The sequence below is a fragment of the Ictidomys tridecemlineatus genome, assembly GCF_052094955.1.
Source record: "Ictidomys tridecemlineatus isolate mIctTri1 chromosome 1 unlocalized genomic scaffold, mIctTri1.hap1 SUPER_1_unloc_1, whole genome shotgun sequence".
Taxonomy (NCBI): Eukaryota; Metazoa; Chordata; class Mammalia; order Rodentia; family Sciuridae; genus Ictidomys; species Ictidomys tridecemlineatus.
In genome coordinates this window covers 188718-210748 of record NW_027520942.1, presented here as the reverse complement: position 1 = coordinate 210748, position 22031 = coordinate 188718, and the positions used below count along the sequence as shown (strand labels likewise).

At 41.3% G+C, this 22031-nt stretch overlaps 1 long non-coding RNA gene across 1 annotated transcript in view; it reads right to left on the bottom strand.

Annotated features, from left to right (window-relative positions):
• Positions 1 to 237: 237 nt before the first annotated feature.
• Positions 238 to 22031, bottom strand: part of LOC144372184 (uncharacterized) — a 47775-nt gene continuing 25981 nt past the window's right edge. The window contains exons 10-13 of the long non-coding RNA XR_013432204.1: positions 12206 to 12354; positions 9078 to 9251; positions 5999 to 6155; positions 238 to 1815 (exon numbers count right to left, since the gene is read on the bottom strand). This is a non-coding gene — a long non-coding RNA (uncharacterized LOC144372184). The remainder of the gene's footprint in view (positions 1816 to 5998; positions 6156 to 9077; positions 9252 to 12205; positions 12355 to 22031) is intronic.

Below are 22031 nucleotides of genomic sequence, written 5' to 3'. Positions count from 1 at the left end.
GATTGCAGAATCACATCGGTTACACATCCATTGATTTACCTATTCCATACTAGTGTCTATTGTATTCTGCTGCCTTTCCTATCCTCTACTATCCCCCCTCACCTCTCCTCCTCTCCCCTCTTCTCTGTCTACCCCCTCTACTGTAATTCATTTCTCCCCCTTGTATTTTTTCCCTTTCCCCCCACTTTCTCTTGTATGTAATTTTGTATACCCCTGAGGGTCTCCTTCCATTTCCATGCAATTTTCCTTCTCTCTCCCTTTCCCTCCCACCTCTCATCCCTGTTTAATGTTAATCTTCTTCTCATGCTCTTTGTCCCTACTCTGTTCTTAGTTACTCTCCTTATATCAAAGAAGACATTTGTCATTTGTTTTTTAGGGTTTGGCTAGCTTCACTTAGCATAATCTGCTTTAATGCCATACATTTCCCTCCAAATTATATGATTTTGTCATTTTTTAATGCAGAGTAATACTCCATTGTGTATAAATGCCACATTTTTCTATCCATTCATCTATTGAAGGGCATCTAGGTTGGTTCCACAGTCTTACTATTGTGAATTGTGCTGCTATGAACATTGATGTAGCAGTGTCCCTGTAGTATGCTTTTTTTAGGTCTTTAGGGATTAGACCAAAAAGGGGAATAGCTAGAGGTAAATAGGGAGCCCACATTTTGGGAACAAATCTTTACTCCTCACACTTCAGATAGAGCCCTAATATCCAGAGTATACAAAGAACTCAAAAAATTAGACAAAAAGATAACAACCCAATCAACAAATGGGCCAAGGACCTGAACAGACACTTCTCAGAGGAGGACATACAATCAATCAACAAGTACATGAAAAAATTCTCACCATCTCTAGCAGTCAGAGAAATGCAAATCAAAACAAACCTAAGATACCATCTCACTCCATTAAGTTTGGCAGCCATTAGGAAGTCAAACAACAACAAGTGCTGGCGAGGATGTGGGGAAAAGGGTAGACTGGTACATTGCTGGTGGGACTGCAAACTGTTGCGGCCAATTTGGAAAGCAGTATGGAGATTTCTTGGAAAGCTGGAAATGGAACCACCATTTGACCTAACCAATACCCTTTAGAAAATCTTTGTAGACTTTAATTTTTGGTTATTACCTTTAAGTTTCTAGAAATGAAATTATATCTAATTAATGGATTTTTTAGTATAAATTTTAGGCTTTAAAATTGAGTAGACAATAGAGACCCTCACTGAGTTGCCTGTGACACAGGAAGAATACTTTAAGGGATCTTGCTGACCTTCTTCAAAACTGAAAAGACAACTAGAGAGCCTTGAAATATTTTTTATTTCAATGTCTATGCAGTTATAAAGCAAAATCTCCTTCTATGCCACTGACAATATATTTATTTCTAGCATAAACTTTTTCTTTCTAAACTGAAAATCATTTAAGGCAGTAATGAGAGGAAACACCCCAAGTAAATGCAACAACTTGGAACAAGTGTCAGTCCCACTACTATGTTTAATTATAATGTATAAGAAATATGGAAAGATGTAAAACATCCAATTCAATTTCTAACAAAACTATGAGATCAAAATAATCCTCAGGTTACAGAAGATGTTCAAGAGCCATTCAGACAGTTGAGAAAAAGCAGTTTCTATGTAGGAGGAAGTAGGGACAATATAGCTTAGCCTTTTATTTTTCCAGAAATGATCTTTTCATCTATCAGTGCTTCACAAGTTTCCATGTGATTCAGTGTTTTACCACTGTCTGATGTCTTACCAGGGGGAGTAAAGCTTAGATATTTCTGCTTCACTGTGTTGACATCACACCCACTGCTCTGGCATGCCCTAACAAAGAGAAATTCAGAAATTAGTTGTGGTTTCAATTGCTCTAATAAATCAGTTTTCAGAGATTAATGTCAACCATACATAAAACAAACCAATACACATAATTTTAGATTTGACTAAATTCTAAATGGTCTAGCTTTCTAGAATTCTATGTTTCTATATCTATTTTGCAAATGAACAGGAATGTTCAAAACAGAGTACTAGGAATGGAGTGCTGGGTTTTTTTGGGGAGAGGGACAGAAGTGTCAAATTTGTATTTCCTCCTGTTAATCACCCACCAGAGTAGCTCCTAATTTAAAAGGCTTAAGCTAAAGTCAGGGGACAGCAAACAGGAAGGAAGATGCTTGCTTATGTCTGGTTCCGGTATAGGCTTTAGACCAATACAGAACACAGGGCAGCAGGCCCATTCCAACTTCAGCATTTCAGGAAATAAAAATTTAGGGTTTCTAAACCAGGAAGCCATCTTATACACTGTTTACTGTTTCATATCTTTTTTGGATGGAGAGGGGGGGATGGGTACCAGGGATTGAACTCAGGGGCACTCAACCACCAAGCCACATCCTCAGCCTTTATATTTTTTAAGACAGGGTCTCACTAAATTGCTTAGTTCCTCCCTTAGTTTCTGAGTCTGGCTTTGAATTTGCAAACCTCTTAAGTCAGCTTCACAAGCTGCTGGAATTATAGTCATGCTCCACTGATCCCAGCAATATATAACAGTTTTTTTACCCCTAAATTCATTTAAAATAACCAAGTAGTACATTAAATGGCCATGCCACATTTTAACCAATTTACCACTAATAATATTTGAGTTGAGTTTTTGCTACATTTTGCTATCTAAATAATGGGACAAAACTCTTAATATATGCTGTTCTATTGTTTCCCTAGGACACATATGCTAAAAATTACATTTCTGGGTCAAAAGGTATACAGGTGAAACTAACATTTTTATTTGTGATTTGGAAAATATACATAAAGTTTTTTAATTTGTTTTTATTGTTTTCTTGGTGTTTGGGATTAAACCAGGGCCTCAAGCTTCTAAGTGTAAGCTAAACACACTACAAGTTACACATCTAGTCCCAAGATTTTAATGTTATGGAGTCATTTCCTCCCCCATCTCCTGGACTGAAACTAGGGGTGCTTTACCACTGAGCTTCATCCTTATCCCACAACCCTTTTTTAAATTTGGAGACAAGAGTCTTGTTAAGATCCCAACACCTGCATCCTCCTACCTAAACCTCTGGAGATTCTGGGATTACAGGGGTGAACACAGTGCTTGGCTTCACAAATTATTATTATTATTATTATTATTATTATTATTATTATTATTATTATTATTTAGTGTGTTTTTTTTCTTGAGACATAAGATCTCACTTTTTTCACAGGCTTATCTCAAAATCATGGACTCAAGTGATCTTTGTGTATGGGTCTGCAGAGTAGCTGGAACTACAGGCATGTGTCACCAAGCCCAGCTTTAAAGTTTATTCTTTTTTTAAAAAAATATTTAGTTGTAGATGGACATAATACCTTTGTTTTACTTATTTTTATGTGGTACTGAGGATAGAACCCAGGGCTTTGTGCATGCTAGACAAGTATTCTACCATTGAGCCACAACTCTAATGTTTTTATTCTTTGTTTTGGGCAGTACTAGGTATTGAAGCCAGGATCATTATACCACTGAGCTACATTTACAACCCTTTTTACTTTGAGATAGAGTCTTGCTAAATTGCCCAGGCTGATCTCAAATTTAAGTTCCTTCTGCCTCAGGCTTCTGAGCTGCTGGGATGATAGGCTTATGACACTATGCCCAGTCATCTTAAATTGCTGTTTTTTATTCTGGGTTTCCTGTCACATGTAAAAGGTCTTATCAATATTAAATTATACAGCCAGGTATGGTGGTATGTACCTGTTGTCCCACCTGATCAGAAAGCAGCAGCAAGAGAATCACTTGAACCTACAAATTTGAGACCAGTCTGAGCATCACAGAAAGCCCCACAAGACCCCCAAAGAAAATGGGAAAAAAGATAAAAGTGGGGTGCTTCAATAACTAACAGGGAGAAAATAACCTAAATTTAAATGTAAGGTCTCTGGTGTGACTCAATGCCTAGCATGATCAAGGACAAGAGTTTCCATGCTTATTCATATTAGCCCCAAAGCAGAAATCTAAACTCTCCAAATCCTTCTATATGATAGAATATGTATGTATGTATGTATGTATGTATGTATGTATGTATGTATGTATATCCCTCCCCCAGAACTGGGGCATTGACCCCAAGGACATCCTACCACTTAGCTTTATCCCTAGCTCTTCTTATTTTGGGATACAGTCTTGCTAAATTGCAGAGGCTTGCCTAAAGCATGTGATCCTTCTGCCTCAATTTCCTGAGTTGCTAGAATTAGTCATGTGCCACCAAACCCAGTTTACAATCTCTTTTCTAGCCAGTCCAGTGGTGCACACCTGCCTTCCAGCACTCAGCACATTGACATAAGAGCACTCAGCACATTGACCTCAGGAGTTCAGGACTGGCCTGGCCAATATACTGAGACTCCACCTCAACAAACATAAAAACCACAAAACTGATTGTCAATTTTTTTTTCCTTCTCCACCTCTGTGGACTGAATCCAGGAGTGTGTTACAATTGACCTACAGTCCTATGATTTTTAGTTGTTTTTATTTTTTATTTTGATACATAAAACAATTATCTTTCAGTTACTGATCCTTGACTTGTGATCCTCCTGCCTCAGCCTCTTGAGTAGCTGAACTTATAGACGTGCACCCCTGTACCCAACTCTATTATTAGTTTTCAAGTATGCAATAAATTAACTGCAACAACCATATTGACAACTATATCTCCAATACTTACTCATGTTTAACTGAAACTTTGCAATTTATGACTAATATACTATCCTATTAGGACTAATAATAAATAAGTTCCCTTCCTATTTTATGAAATAGTTTGAGGTGCACTTGGTATTATCCAAGCTGGTAGGCATCTGCCCCTCTCCAGGCCTTGCCAGGAAGCCAGCCAGGTCAGTTGCTGTGATTATTACTGTTGCCACATTTTTAGAATGAGAGACATGCTGAATGTTTTGCCCAAGGTCAAAGAGTCAGGCAGTGTTGAGCTTGAGTTCCTGAGCTTGAGTCTCCAGAGTGCAAGGATCTTCTCTTCCAGGAGGACTCTATCCCAGCCCCTCTGAGCCTCCACTCATGCCCAGAAAACCCACTTCTCTGAACCTAGGACAGACAGCACAGAAGCCATAAGAAGCAGCAAAAAATATGAGTATATAACAGGTGTGGGGGTCTTAGCACTCTTATCAGGAGAGTGAGTGAGGGCTCAGGCACAAATCCCCCACATGTGGCTCAGGAGATGAGCTTCTGTGTTTGTCCTGGCATTGCTGGGTGTGAAGGGAGAATGGGAGGCCAAGCCTCCCCTGAAAGCCTCCCAATACATCACTGAGCTAATGGTAAGCTAAACACAGAGTCAGTACATGGGGGCTCTCCCTAATCTTCATCTCACAGATCACATTCAAGTCTCTGGGTATCTAGAGGCAGGACAAGAAAGAGGGCTGGAACCACATCACTGCAAGAGACCATGGGGGGCACTGTTGGTTACCCATCCCATTGCACTTCTAATGCTCCACTCTAAATTTTTCATATCATATGTCAAAAAAATTCCAATAAAAGGTAAATCTGGGGGTGCTGGGGTTGTGGCCCAGTGGTAGAGTGCTTGCCTAGGATGCATGAGGAACTAGGTTCAATTCTTGGCACCATATAAAAACAAACAAGTAAAATAAATATATGTGTCCATCTACAACTAATACACACACACACACACACACACACACACACACATAAATATAAAAGAAACAGAATTTTCTTTAAAAAAAAAACTATTGGAATAGTCTCAGTCCTCATTAATAGCTGAGAAAACTGGGAACAAAAAATGTAAGGACTGGCCCAAAGCCAATTAGAAAGTTAGTGTTTCAGTCTTTTCTTTATCTTTCCAGGGACACCTTAGTGTGCTCTGAAGCCCTGTGACCTGGACCCTGCATCCTCCAGGTCCATAATCCCACTCTTATGCCCCAAGTGCTTCAGCTTCAGGGCCAGCCTGACATCAGGGGCTTCCCCCAACACATGTGCCACACACAGACCCCCATGTTTCAAAGCACACCTAATACTCCTCACCTCCTTTAAGGGTGCAGACTTGCCACTCCTTGAGGAGACCTGAGTTGCAGACCTGGGCCCAGGAAGGTCTGTAAGATGGTGTGCTGAGTAGTGCACATCCATTGGCCCTCAGTTGGTACCCTGCTCCACTTGAAGGCATATAGCCTCCAACATGTACCTGCGAAGCAACAGACCAAATGCAAGGAGTCACTACCCACCTTGGCCTGGTCTCCTTGACCACTCTCACCCCTCAGCTAGAAAAGCACAGAGCCAAGGGCTCTCATCCAGGAGCCTTATCCAGGCTGCCATTCCCCTCTACCACATTTCTTGGGGAAAGAACCTACAATGACAAGGAAAAGTGAAATTCCCAGAAACTCCTAGAGCACCCTGGAGAAAACCCCAAAGGATAGGAACAGTGAGTGTCAGGGCCTGGGAGCTGGGGTCAGGGACCAGGTAAAAAGATCTAGCTTCACCCCACCCCACCAGTGCCAGGCAGGGTCCACCACTTGATCCCTTGGTTTATCAACTCACTTGGGTCACAGGGGAGCACATATAATGATGGAACAGTTCCTGGTAAAGCCCTGGTCAAATGGATTATCATTATGGAGGGAGATGAGGAAGGGAAGAGGAGCTCAGAATCAGAAGGACTACATAAGACCATCCCAGTGACTCTCCCTAAGTTGGTCATGTAAGCCAGGGCTCAACCTGGGCCAGAGGCCAGTTTTTACCAGAGTCTTTGCCACCAACCACCAAACAAGTGACTACAGGAGGAGTTGCAGTCAGGGAATGGAGTATGGTGGGAATGAAAGTTGGAGCATGGGGTCAGTGCCTAAAATTAGTGCTGCCAATAATGGAAGGTAGCCCTGTTTGTTGAATGCCAGAGGGCAGACCACATTTAGGTCCCTTGAGACTTGAGGATCCTGGTCTTGGAGAGTCTCCCTCTGAGCAGAGGAGAAAGGCCAATGGCCTCTGGCCTGACCTGGGATGGAAGAACCACATGATAGAGAAAGGGAAAAGGCTGCCAGGCAAACTCAATGATATACTAGAAGCTGGAGAGAGGAGAAGACAGGCAGACCACAGGGCTGAGAAAAAGGGTCAAGTATAGGAGTCACAGGTGGGAGAGGAAACCATATATGGCAGTGGTGGGGTCCTGAATATAAGGATGGGAGGTGATGAACAGACAGCCTCCTCTGTCTGTTCAGCTGTCTCAGGGTCTTCAGCTTCTCCTCCCCCACTGATGGTGCCCACCAGTCTTCCTGAAAGAGCCTTTAGTCAAGTGATTTCCATACTAAAGGAATCCCATGGCAGAGATGCCCACTCCTATCATTCCTAGTTGAAGCTCAAAGAAAAATAAATAACACAGAAGGGGAAGAAAGTAATGAAACAGTTCCTCACACAGGACATGAGGTTCCAATCAGAGGGAACAACAAGGAATGTTGGGGAAGAAGCTTAGTGGTCCTGCACCCCTGACTCAATCCCCAGTGCTGGAAAAACAGCAAAACTAAGGACTCCTGCTCTTTGGAAGATGCTATGAAGAAAATAAAATGACAAGCCATGAAATGCAAGAAAAGATTTGCAAAACATAGATCTGAAGCCAGTATAGAGAACTCCTGAAACCCAGTAAGAAAACAACACATTTTTTTAAATGGGCAAAAGATTGGAGCAAACACTTCACCAACAATATACTCATGGGTGAGAAGACATGAAAATATGTTCAACATCATTAGTCATTAGGAAAATACAGATTGGAGCTCTAATGAGATACCACTACTCATTTATTAGACTACAATTTTAAAACAAAAAGAATAGCAATAAATGACAGTGTCAAAATCTAGTGAGGATGTGAAGCAACTGGAAATCTCATTCATTGCTGGTAGAAAGTAGAAATGGTGCAGATGTTTCCTAAAAATTCCCACATATGTTTACCTTATGACTCAGCAATGCCACTCTTAACAATTTATCCAACAGAAATGAAAACTTATGTCCACATGTCTCTGCACCAATGGTTGTTATAGCAGCTTTATTTATAACTGCCCAAAACTGGCTGGGCACAGTGGCCCGTGCCTGTAATCCCAGTGGAATGGAAGGATAAGACAAGAGGTTGGCAAGTTCAAAGCCTCAGTAACTTAGTAACTTAACAAGGCTTTAAGCAACTTAGTGAGACCCTTTCTCAAAATTTTAAAAAATTTTCAGAAAGAAAATATAAGGGTCCTGATGGTGGGGTGGGGTGAGGCTAGGAATGTTGCTCAGAGGTTAAGCACCTCTTGGTTTAATCCCTGGTACAAAACAAAACAAAATAAACCAAAAATAATACTACCAAAAACTGGATACAAAGTAAAAGTCCTTCAATAGATAAATGTATAAATAATCTCTAGGGAAAAACAATACTATGCAGAAAGAAAAGACAATAAACTACTGATATGAGCAACTACATATATGGATCTCAAATGTGTCATGCTCAATGGATGAAGCTAGACTAAAAAGCCTACAATGCCATTTATACATGATTCTGGAAAGAGAAAAACCACAAGAACTCAGAGATGAATGGATTTTCTGGGGTAATGGAACTGGTTAACCTTGATCTTGGAGGAGAGTATACAATGTCATTGGTCAAAATTCCTAACTATAGACAAAAGAGTGAATTTTACTGTTTTTAATTATTCCACAATAAATGACATTATTACAAAAATGTTACCATGCTGCCCAGATTTCTACTCCTTCTAAACTACTTCCCATGCTTGATGATCTTTCTAATCTTGAGCCCCACAGGATCAAACTCATTGCCCATGCCACCTTGTGCTTGAACTAGATCCATTTCTTCATCATTCTGTTAACACCCTACTTTCAGGTTTCTGTGCCTTTCTGCAAAATTGTACCTCTCACAGTAAATGCCCTCCTGTCTCCTCTCCAAGTGCACACCAAGGACACAGAGAGGGACATGTTCTATTCTAAGGCCTGGGTCTTGCCAAACTCCCAGTCTCTTTCAGTCTGCTATATTACTCAGGACTCACCCCTTGGCTCACAGTGTTCCTGGGTATCTCCCAGTGTTATTCTGATTGCAGGTTGTTTATCAACACAAGTAAATGATGTACTTACTCACCTCTACACCCATCCCTCAAATAACTACCACCTAGCACACCCAGCAAACAGTAGGCTTTCAATTCAATGCACCCAGGAGGGAGAATGGCCAGCAAGCTCCAGGGTATGGAGATATATAAGCTGAATTTTCATAGATGGGTCTGGAAGGACTCCTGAGGCACCATCAGGGCCAAGCCTGCAGATAAAGCACAGAAAATGCCTAATTGCAGAAGTGCAAGTTGCCTCCACACAGCCAAGGACACTACACTCATACCACTTACCTGATTGTCATAGGGTCACCTGGCATTGCCCACTGCCACAGCTTCGATGAACAGCTTCAGAATTAGGGGGAGAAGGAGGGCTCCCACGGGTACAGCCACTAGGATGCTTTGCACAGGCTAAGAAGTGAAGCCATGGAATAGCTCCTTCTTGGCCCAGCCTTTCAACCCGCATCATCCCCTCCATCCCTCCCACCGCAGCTAGCACTGCCCACCAACTCTCACTCCCTGGACTGGACAGTTAGTCCAGTAAAACGAAGTGAACCCTAACTTCACCACACTGTCCTCCCACCTGTTCCTTTTCAACTTTTTTTATGCTACTCTTTGGCCCACCTAGATTCTTAACTTAACAGGCATCCTAACCCTCCCACATCCCTGACTCCACTGGCCCTCCACATGTCCTTCAAAAGTCCTCCCAAGTGACTTCTCCCTCAAGCCCTGCCCTTGGTCTCCCCCATTCCTTCTTGGCTGTTCACCCCTACTTCCCCAATACACTAGCTCTTCACAATGTGGGCCTTTGGGACTCTGTGGTACATCATGGTATAGTCCAGAAATGCCATGTGCCTCCTGTGCATGATGAAAAGCACACAGGTGGCCAGCATGGCACCCAGGTAGAGGCACAGGGACAGGAGGAGTAGCAGGTAGAGCTGGATGTTTGATGCCTCACACAGTTATTCAAACAGGTGCAATAGTGATCAAACTTTTAGGGGAGAGGAGGCAGGAATGAGGATCCCTATGGAATGGCCTCCATCACCCCCTAATACTGAGGCCTCCTCCTATTCAGCCCTCTAGGCCTCCTGCTCTTGCCCTACACACAGGTTCCATCTCAGAAAGAACCTGGCATTTCCAGGGTTAGAGCACGGTTAGGACCCCATGGCTCATCAGATCACCTGTCCTGAGTGAGGTATATAGAGACAAAACCTGCCTGGTGTCGCTTGGAGCAGGATATAACATCTCTGGACCTCTATTTTTACAGTAACTGAATCAAGATGAAAAAACATCCTTGCCCATCCAGACATCTGCATTTGTGAACCCAAGCAGGATGGGCCCATCAGAGAAACACACTCAGAGCCCAGGAAACCCTCCAACTGGGACACCCAGACCAAGACAGGCAAAGATCCCAAGGACATGGCAGCAGTCAGCTTAAAGGGCTGAGGATCTAGTATCAGCAAGCCAGGAGAGGGGACAGTCACTACTTTTCCTCCCCAACTCCACGAGGCCCAGCACAGATGAGCTCCCCTATTTGACATATCAGCACCTGTGCAAGCAAGGACAGCCTCCATGGACAGCTACAGACACAGAGGTGATGACATATATAAGTGAGCAACAGAGGCTGAGAGCCACTTGAAACACTCTGGGAACATGGTCTGATACTCCCATCTTGCCTACTCATTATGTGAGGTTCCTGGTCCTGTCCAAGTGCCTAGGGACAGGTTGGTGAGTGGACAGGGAGGAGGAGCACTCACTTCCACACAGACATCACAGCTTTTGCAGTGGAAGGTTCGGGGCAGAAGCTGAAAATAACAGGTGGGACACCATGACATTTTGTATAACCTGCCATTCACTCATGCCATGTAGGGAGCCTCAGGGTCCTGCTCGAAGGTGCCAGACAGGGAAAGAGGTTTGGGCAGTAAAGGAGGCCCTTGTATCACTCTGCTGCTCAGGGCAACCCATAGCATCACTGGGCAACAAGAAGGTGGGGTGGAAGTAAACAGGGGAATCCTGGTCCTTGTTGAGCAAGCTGACAATTCAGGTAGGCGGCAGTCAAAGAGAAGAGGCTGTCCAGCCTCAAGAGCTCTGTATGTTGCTCCCCCTTTTGGAATAGTAATCAGTGCTTGGAATTGTGTGAAATGGGGAGGAGAAGGAGTGAACTACATGGTGTTTGAAGAATATGTAGGCCTCTCATGCCAGCCTGCCCAGGCCTCTCTTCTAAAGCAACTGGGAAACCTCCAGGGATTCTGTTTTTTTCACACTTCAATGACTTGGGAAATGAAGTGTCAGGGCCCAAGTAATGATGACAGGATAAGAAGGAATCCTGAGGTCACAGGTGGGGTCAGCCCTTTAGAAATAACCCCTGTAGGCACCAGCCCTTTGGGTGCCACATCCCTCTCCCAGGGGTCTGAGGCCTTACCTCTGTGTAAGATGCCTGGGTCCGATATAGTCATAGAAATGAGGCTGTACATAGTGATGGGGCAGAGAAGACCCATGGCCACTGGAAAAGCCCACTCTTATTTGGGCCAGTGCTCAGCATCTGAAACCAGGGCCAGACTCAGTTCTAATCTGGGACAACCCAAAGCCCCCATGAGGCCCTGCTCACCTGAGGTCAGTCTCACACACCTTAAGGTCAGATCTGAATATCCAGGTAGAGACAGACCCTATTTTCTTCACCAAATATCACCAGCATTATCAGCCTCCCATACTTCTCTAAAAGCCTCAGGCTCCCCATGTCTCTGTGCTTCTAACTAAATATCCTCCTTCCCCTCCTGGCCTCCCTCCACTTCCCTGCCTCTGCATTTTCGCTGTCTGTTCCTTGTCTGTCTCTTGGTGAGAAACCTGACAGCTGTCATGGAGACTCATGGAAAGGTGAAGAATATTGTGCTCAGAGAGACCAGTGCTGTCACAGTCAAAGAAGCCCAATGTCTCAAGAAAAGCCAGGATCTGGCTGGGGGTGGGGGTGGGGACCAGAAAGCATTTGAGATACTCATGCTCTGATGCCTCCTCTTAAGCAAATGAGAGCCAACCCCTCCTTCTCCTAGCTTGGCACCCAGAGTACCATGACTACAAGTGTGACATCAGAGTGGTTCCGGAATGGGGGCTGTAGCTGCTTCCAGTGCCCTCTGAGAGCAACCCTCACCTGAATTCACATACACACCTGTATACTGGGAAATCCTGCTTTTACAATGGTGGCTTTGTTGGAGCTGGTGATGATGGGATCTGGTTTGTCCTCCAAATGTTCATAGGCTGGAGAGTTGGTCCTGGGTGTGGCAGTGTTGAACTGGTAGCACCTGCAAGAGGTGTGGCCTAGTGGGAAGTAATTGTGCCACTGGGGATGAGACGCTTGGAAGGGAGTAATAAACTTCTCATGGGCCCCCATTAGTTCCAGTGAGAGAGGCTTGTTATAAAAAGAACAAGACTCATGCTCCCCAGTTTCTCATCATGCAGCCTGTACCCCTTGCATTTCCTCTCACCATGATGCCATTCACCATGTTGTAAGCACTCTCACCAAAGGTTAATCACAGGGGCTGCCAAATGTTGGACTCTGAGCTAAATAAACCTCATCCCGTTATGAAGTACCCATTCTTGGGTCATTTGTTAGAGCCAGACAAAGCAGGCTAATACAGAGACCATGTATTATGGTTCCTGGGGAGATGGCATGGGGAGAAGTTTGGTGATGGTTATCCACTCTCAGGCCCAGTGCTAATTGAAGTAGGCAGTGCTCATTGCTCATCCTATCTCTATTTCTTTTTTTTTTCTTTAAACAGAGTTCCAGTTTCTGGAAGGAGTTTTCAATCTACAAAACTAAACAACTTCCCAGCTCCCCTCAAAATGAAAAATAAAATGTGTTTGGGATGTGTCTCAATGGATAAGCAACCCTGGGTTCAATCCCTGATGATGATGATGATGATGATGATGATGATGATGATGATGATGATTATGTTGATGATGATGATACTTGTACATGTTTATGGCATACAACATATTTTGAATCATGTATATACTGAAGAATGGCTGAGTCAAGCTATTGAAGATATACACTCTTTCATATACTTATTTGTAGTGAGAACCCTTAAAATCTACTGTCTCAGTCATTTTCATGTGTATATAACATTACCAACTGTAGTCATTCTGTTGTATGTTGTTATTAACTGTAGTCATTATATTGTATATTAGATCCTTGAAACTTATCCCTCCCATCTAAGTGTAATTAGATCTCCTGTGACCAGCATCTCACCAGAGCAGAGCCAAGCCACCCTTGGGCCCCTGGCAGTCACTACTCTGCTATCTATTACTTTTTTTATATATTTTTAAATGAATGCTAGCACACTGCATTACAATTCCTATTACACATATAGCACACAATTTTTTATTCATTCAACTTAATGAGATTAAGACATACCAAAGATTAAGAGATTCTGAGTGTGTCAATGAGGGTGTGTTTAGGAATGATTGACATGTGGGATAACAACTAAAGTGGAGACTCTCCATAAAGTGGGTCAGAACCATCCAATAGCATGGTGGCTTGGATGGAATAAAAGGTGGGAGGACAAGGAAGCAGTAGCAGATACAAGTGTGATTCTTTTAGGAAGGGTTCTTGATTGCTGCTGCCATCACTTGAGAATATCAGACTCCTACTTCTACAATCCTGCAAAGTGAGCTCTGCCAGTAATCATCTAAGTAGTTTCTGAAAGCCTTCTGTTTCAGACTCTGAGAGTACTGTTGATCTCTCTTGTTTCGGGGGCTTCAGTCACTTTTGCAGCTACTGGTTCCTCTAGCTCTACAGCCTGCAGATGGCCATTGGGGACTATCCAGTTTCTGGTCAAGTAAGGCAATCTAACCAATCCCTTTTTATAATTATACTTCCTGTTCATTCTGTTCCTCTGCAGAGCCCTGACTAATACACCTTCCTGGTCACTGTTTCTGCTTCATCCCAGAAATTTGGGTATAATGTGTTCTCATGATTATTAGTTATCTATGTATTTTCTTCTCTATCTTATGCTTTTTTCCTTGATCAGAATATTATTTTATATGCTTTTTTGCTTTCGACAAATTTGTGAATTTTCACATCATTTTTATTATGGATTTCTAGCTTTATTCTATTAAGGGTTTAGAAGATACTAATGTGTGTAAAATATTTTGCTGAAAAAATCTCCAGTATGGGACATAAATACATTTCATGGGGTATTATGGCCTCATTTACTCTAAAGAGCCCAAAGTTCTCCGATTATCATAATGGGGTTTCGTTTTTCAAGTTATGAATTGGATGGAGATTGGGATGAGGTGATAGATCAATCCGATTATAGCACCAGATCTGAAACCCTAGACTCATTTGCCATTTTAAATTTCTTTTTGGAAGTATTCCTAGTGACAAGTATTCTAGCACACAGGCAGAGTTCAGGAAGGAAAAGGGTTACAACCAAACCAAGTTGTGATAGTCTAGGTATTGTGCTGACAACCCTGCTGAAGCCAAAAAAAAAAAAAATGTCCATTTTTCAGTGTCTTGTATGGAGCAAGACTTCCTATTACACAGACTAACAGATAATTGTTGCTGTTGTTATTCTCATTAAGTGAGCTTTGTAATGGGATTTCCTTTCAGGATTAAAGCAAACACCACCCAGGTTCCCAGTGTGGTTGGACACTCACTGGAGGCCAGAGGAGTTTCAGAACACCAAAGCTGCTGCCTGCTGAGTCCCACATGCTTGGTGGTACCTTGTGTGAGGCCCACAAGCCATGGAGCAGCACTTTCCCTGCTGTGTGCCACAGGCTTCGCATTCTGCAGACCAGGCACCTGGGCCTGGTCTGAGGCCTCTAACCCTGAGCTTAATATGTCCTGGGCCCTTGCCATTGTCCTTCTATATCCAACCGCCAGATACTTTCTATGACTACCAAGATTTGCACTGCAACCTGCATCCCACACCCCAAGCGCATCTTCTTTGGCATTGGTCATGGAAAGATGACTTTCCCTGGGCACACAGCACCTTGCGCCATGGCACAGAGCTTCCTGTCCTGGACTCTGTGTCTGCAATCCAGAAGAAGCTCCAGGTGCCCCAGGAAAGTCAGTGGTCTTCAAGGTGCCTCACCATCGACCAACTGCTGGGGTTTTCTTGTGTTCCAGGTGTGTGGGTGAGGGATGTCTAGAAACCAAGACCTCTGGTGGTGACTCTTGTAAGAGTCCTCTTCCCCCTGCTCCCATCAGTGTCCAGGAGACAAGCCAAGGCTGCTGGGAGTGGATCCAGGCCCTTCTGCACAAGACTCCCTGAGGCTGCTTGAGTCTCCAACCTTTGGGACCCAGAAGCACTGAGATTTCTCCTACAACGATGTTTGGAGGAGCGTTTTGGAAGGGATCATCTAGAAGTAACGCTTGTGTTTGCTAGTACACCATGGAGGCTTCAGACCTCTTGTGCATTTTTCTTCTGTTTTCTCAATAAAATTGTGTCAATGCGAAATTCTTGGTTGTAGTATACTCCTGTTGGGGATGTTAGGGAAAGAGGAGGCTCAGATCACTGGGTGGTGAGAGACCAGGTCTAGATCTAAGGGGTCAATTCTAAACCTAAGGGGGCCCTCCCTCATTGTTCTTCCTCTGCTTATTGGCAGCATGATTTGGTGGTGTCTCCAGGTATCCAGAGCACTGGTGTATTGGGTGTTGTACACACACTGCATCTCCAAGTAGATACACAGAAGCCTTGAGAACCCAGATGAGAAATTATCTTCCTGTGTTACCCTGCCATCTAGTTCCCCCAAGACTATTTAAGAGGTGCTTTCACATCTTACAGTTGACTAACTGCTACCTCTGCCTATCTTCCTTTCAAACCCACCTACAATCTTCTGCTTCTTGGGACTCACAGTCTTCCCAGGCAGTCAAAATTCAATGGAGTGGAGCTGGGGTTGTGGCTCAGTGGTAGAGCACTGGCCTAGCATATGTGAGGCTCTGGGTTTGATCCTCAGCACCACATATAAATAAGTAAACAAACAAACAAACAAACAAACAAACAAATAAATAAATAAATAAATAAATAAAATGTATTAAACAAAGATTCAAAGGACTCAAGAAGCCAAAAAAGAAGATCAAGTCTAGCCAGGGAAGAGCAGGCAATCTGCCCAGTCTGAGTCACAGCTGCTACTATACCCTTGACTGCGCTCATTGTGAGGCCATTCAACAGACCTAAATAGCTAGACCTCAAAACTCTAGGCCTTGGTATTCTCCCATTGGCATAGATCTTCCAGAAGACTAAACCCAGAGTGTTCTGCTGCCAGGGGTCCTACAAAGTAAGCTACTAAAGATGGCCTTTTTGGACCCAACTTTGTCTAGCGTTTTTATAATTTGAACTTGAAATCATGGATCTTTGGTTTTTTACAACCTTACAAGATGTATCTCCAATAATTTTTAGTTCTTGTTTTGAGACATGATCTAATGAAGCTGCTGAACAGCCTCTTGAATTTTTTTAAAGTATTGTTATTAGGTGTTTATAAACTTTTTTATTTTATTTGTTTTATGTGGTGCTGAGAACCAAAACTAGAGCCTCACACATGCTAGGCAAGCTCTCTATCACTGAGCCACAATCCCAGCTCCTGGATTTTTTTTTTATACAACAATTGAACTTAGGGGTACTCAACCACTGAGCCACATACCCAGCCCTATTTTGTTATTTTGTATTTTATTTACATACATGGACTCACTGAGTTGTCTAGCACCTCATTGTTGCTGTGGTTGGCATATACATCACAATCCTCCATGCTCAGCCTCCATAGCCACTGGGATTTCAGGTTTGTGCCACCCTCCCTGCCTTGTCTTGAATTTGTAGTCCTCTTGTGTCAGCCTTCTAGGTCACTGAGATGACAAGCCCGTACTATCCTGACCACCTGGCAAGATTTATCTTTACAATTAATTTATTATTCAGGGAGCCAGAGAACTGTTGCTCAGTGATATTTTACAAAATATCAAAATGTAGCTACTTTTTTGCTCCAGTGAATTAAGTGGAAAAAAACAGTGAATAAATTAATTGTAATGAACATGTACCAAATAATTCTGTTATGCTAGAATATGCTAAGGTCTTCTAGTATATAATTCTGGGAAGAAAGTGGATTCAATAAGTTGTGTATTTATAGCATCTATTTGACTAAGAAGAAAAGTGAGCGATGACTTCAAATTGCATTAGAAACTTTACACCCCAGAGTATATAAGAGAATGAAGCAGTTTGATTTTGAGTGAACACATGAGATGGCAGTTCCCTAGGTTTTTAAGTCCAAGTATAAAAGGCTAATCCATTGGATTGACAGTTATGTTTGTGTTTATTCTTGGTATTGGTCTCCTGGGGTGAAATTTCACCCTGAGTTTTTTGCATGCACTCTTAGTTTGGCATTCTTGTTTCAGACCAAAGCGCTTCCTTTCTGCCACCTTCTCTTTCCTTTCCCCTCCCTCCACCCACTCTTTCTTCTTTCTCTCCTCTCTCTATTTTTCAGATACTGCACACAACTTTGATAGATCCCAAGCTCCAGGATGACCTCTGTGACTTCTATGGCAAATGCAGCTCCAGACACTGGCTTCTTCCAGGACCTCTAGGAAGTTTTTGTTCCTGAATCTTTTCTCCTGTTACCTCTTCTCCTGGAATTCTAGAGCTCTATTCAATGATGTCCTCCCCCACCACGTTTCACTCAATCTGACTGCTGATGTGTTCTTACCTTAAAACTATGCAACTTTTTCTTCTGGAGCAAAAAGTAATGGTGCTTGGGGGCAGTGTGAACCTGGAATCTGGAAAGGAGAGTTCAGATGACACTGGGTATCCAGAGTTCTTGGCTGTTATGGTGCAAAGTGGAGCCATAAAGAGATGTTTCGAGGTGAAGTGTTTGAAATCATAATTGAAGATTCAGCAAGAGAGCAAATTGGGATGAGTATTAGGGAGAAAAAAATGGACGTTAATGAGGAAAAGATGAAATAAAGTACATAAGATGGGATGCTTTAAGCTTTTGAACGTACTAATTATTGATAATTACATATTATCAATGTCAGTCACTCCAAATCAATTAGAAAAGTGATGAAAATTATGGAACTCTTCAAATTCCCACAGACAAATACATAACATTACTAGCTTTTCAGTAGCAATGTTGAGCCTAGTCTCACCAATGTTAGACACTAGAAAATTAAAAGAAACACATATTTAAATGGCATATTAGAAAGAGTTAAAAACTTTCATCACAGGGTCCAGGGATGTAGGACAGTGGTGAAGCACTTGCCTAGCATGAATGAGTTCAAGGATTTGATTCTTGCTATATAAAAAAGGAGAAAAAATGTTCATTATAATCCATGTTGTTAAAATGTTGGCAAAGGACTGGGTTGTGGCTCAGTGTCAGAGCACTTGTCTTGCACATGTGAAGCACAGGGTTCTGAAAATAAAGATATTATGTCCTTGTGCAACTAAGAAAACAATTTTAAATAAGCATTTTTAAATAATGTTGGCAGAAAGATGTTCCTCAATATTGGTGTTTGAATGAATTTGGTATGCAACATATCCATGTATTTTAACAATTTTAAATATACTGTTTTGATATAGGAATTCCATTTTAGAAATTTATTGTACAGATTTATTCACAGAAAAAAAAGAAACTCTATTAAGGAAAAAATAGTGTTCTTTCATAGTACAAGATAAAAATAATCCACTTAGTTAGAAATAAGGCAACCCTTAAAATCTCAAAGGGAATATATAGCATAGAGGTTCTAGGACATACTAAATGCCCTTATAATTCTAAGAGGTAGAGAGCATTAAGGAATTATATATATATCTAAATTTTTATGGTATTGAAAACATGGCTCCCTTTTGATATGGAATCACATAGATTTTATATCTCTAAACAAAGATAATGATGGTACAAAATTTTATACATTTTGTATAGGACATTTAATAAAAAATATTTGATAAAATCATTCTCTAGTTTCATATCTCCCACTTTCATTCTCTTTCCTGTACTACTGGAAATTATTCTAGTGAAATGAAATTTAAGTAATGAATATTTTTAAAAAGTATTTAGTAAGAGTCACAAAAACTACAAAAATATTGTGAGATTTTAGTTTGCAAAATGCATGCAAATGATATCAAAGATAATTATATAAGAACTTTATTAAATTATGAATGGATATAAAAGTTACTAAAGATTATTCAATGACAAACTTTTAAATAATACAAGCATTACTTAAGACAAGTAAATGTGTCATAGTTAAGGGTTAAGTGGAGGTCAAGTCAGAAGATAACTCCTCTTCCTGGTGTATTCACCAGCTAAGACCAAAGCACTTGGCCTCCCTCTGGGCTACTTATCAAAGACTGAGCCTTCCTCAGCCTGGGGAATTAGAACACATACTGTGGCCCTCTGCCCCTAGCAGAAACCCACCTGATCCTTTGGCATTCTTTTGCCTTAAGATACTCTTTTCTTAACTAAAATCTTAATCAATACATTAAATTAAAAATTATTGTCAAACACTATGGTTTTATAAAATATGCTGATGTTATATAACAGGTGTTATATTATGCATGATAATTATTTTTTTTTCTTTCAGTTTCAAAAGAAATTAAAACAATTTTGTAGTACCATAATGTATTTTAAGGCCCTAGTCTCTTTGCACAGTGGATGGGTGAGCCCTGCCTGGAATCTTACTGATTTATGTTAGCATCAGCTAAGGCTCCGACTCTAGAGGGCCAAGTTATAAACCCACTACAAAGCAGAATTTGCTTTGCCCAAATGAATTGTTAAGAAGCAAGTTTGTGAAGGAGTCTATACTTTTATGGATGCTCTTAAAGCTCCTAATGATAAAAACTACTTCTCCTGAGGATCATTGTGACAAAAAATGTGACAGTAAAATCCACACTGTAACTTCTTTCTCTCAAATATATGCCACAGAGATTTTTTCATGGATCAGTTTTAATTCAAGATCATGAGACTTTGATTATATTTCAGAAAAATAATACCATATAGAAAATGAATGTGAACATAATCTGAGGAGTGTCCTGCCCTAAATTAAAAAAAAAATCACCATTTATCTAAATGTAATAATTTGAAATAGTTAGTGATTGAGAAAGTCAGCCATAGAGGTAGTTGTGTACTACCTCTATGCAATATTGATGTTGCCCATTATCAATAATGATATTTGATTATTAATGTTGCCCATTATCAACCACTAAAATGTCTTTTATTCCAGCTACTCAGGAGGCTCAAGCAAGAGGATCATAAACACACAAGCAACATAGTGTGACTCTCTCTTCAAATATAAAAACAGCAGGAGATGTAGCTTGGTATTAAAGTGCCCCAAGTTCAATCCCAAGTTGCAAGGGGGCGGGGGAAACTTTTAAATGTCAGGTTTTTTGTTCTTTTGTTATCTATTATTTTATTTTGCCCATAGTAAAATTTGGATTCTGCAATCTGAATACTCGGAAAATGAGAAATTATATACCATAGATTCAAATGTATGATATGTCAAAGTCATTGTACTGTCATGTGTAACAAAAAAATTATAATGTGCTATGCTATGTAGTTCTTCTCATCATTTTCTATACTGAAAGCATAGTTGTATAAAGATTTTTAGAGACTTCTAATTTTGTTTTATCTAAATAAACCAAAGGAAAGTACATTATTAGAATGCTCAATATTTTGGTAGGCATGGTGTATGTGTGTGTAAAGCAGTGAAAGGTTCTCAAAAATGAAGATGTCCTTTATTACTATTACATTTGTAAAATATATCATCTCACAAGGTCTGGAATCTTTTTTGCACAGTGACATATGTGGTCATGACACACTATAGGTGTTTTTTTCCCCCTTGGTGGTGCAGGTGAGTGAACAAAGAACTTCATACATCTCTATACAAAACTACATCTCCAGTGTGTGTGTGTGTGTGTGTGTGTGTGTGTGTGTGTGTGTGTGAGTGAGAGAGAGAGAGAGAGAGAGAGAGAGACAGAGAGAGAGAGAGAAAGAGAGAGAGAGAGAGAGAGAGAGAGAGAGAGAGAGAGAGAGAGAGAGAGAGAGAGAGAGAAGGACTTTTAATTTTGCTGTTGCTGGCCTTGAACTTATTTTCCTTCTGCTTCAGACTCCAAATCCCTGGGATTACAGGCCTTGGCCTCTGCACCTTGCTTCCTTTGTTTATTGTGGAGGCTAAATCTCGAGTTGTCCCCAAGGTTCAAGAAAATTCATGAGAGGGAGAGGAAGAAAAGCTGATTTAGATTTTAGCTTTTTAGGAAAAAGGATGATCCTATTTGAATCCTGTCTGTATATCTGAACCACAAAATACTTCAACTTCTCCTTGACCTCTACTTCCATTCCATGCCATAGAAAATTGACACTCAATTTAGCTGATGAGAAAAGCAAGGCAAACAGGTCTGATCTCACTAATCAGTAAGACCTAGCACCTAAGTCCCTCTAAATCCAAATACCCTCAATCTAAAACCTACGGGGTTTCAGGGAACAGGAAAGTTTAAAAATCAATGTTCATGCTAATGAAGGCATTACATCCCATCAAGCTGAGCTCAATGTATAATTTATCTTTTTATTTTTTGAGACAGGATCTTGTTCTGTTCTCCAGGGAGGCTTCAAAGTCCTGGGCCCAAGAAATGCTCCTGCCTGAGCCTCCTGTGTAGCTTAGACTACTAGTAAACAACATGGCATCCTGCTGATGATAATTTGATAAAGCTAGCTCAGCCAACTGACATTAGGCATATGACCCCACCCAAAAACCTTCAGTTTTGGTGGATCTCAAAAGAAAATCTGTAAACTCTCTTAACCTAGACATAGCTCACCAGGGCAGGATTCTGTAACTGTCTGGACATGTCTGACCTAGAGCTGATGTCTTGGATCCCATGATTGTCAACTCAGAAGTCCCAAGACTAGAGATTTCATTTTGATATCCTTCTTAGTTAATAAGAAATTAACTGTAGACCATTTAAAGGTTATTCATTGATGCTTATTCTCTCTCCTCTTCCGGAAGGTCACATTCAGTTTTGAAG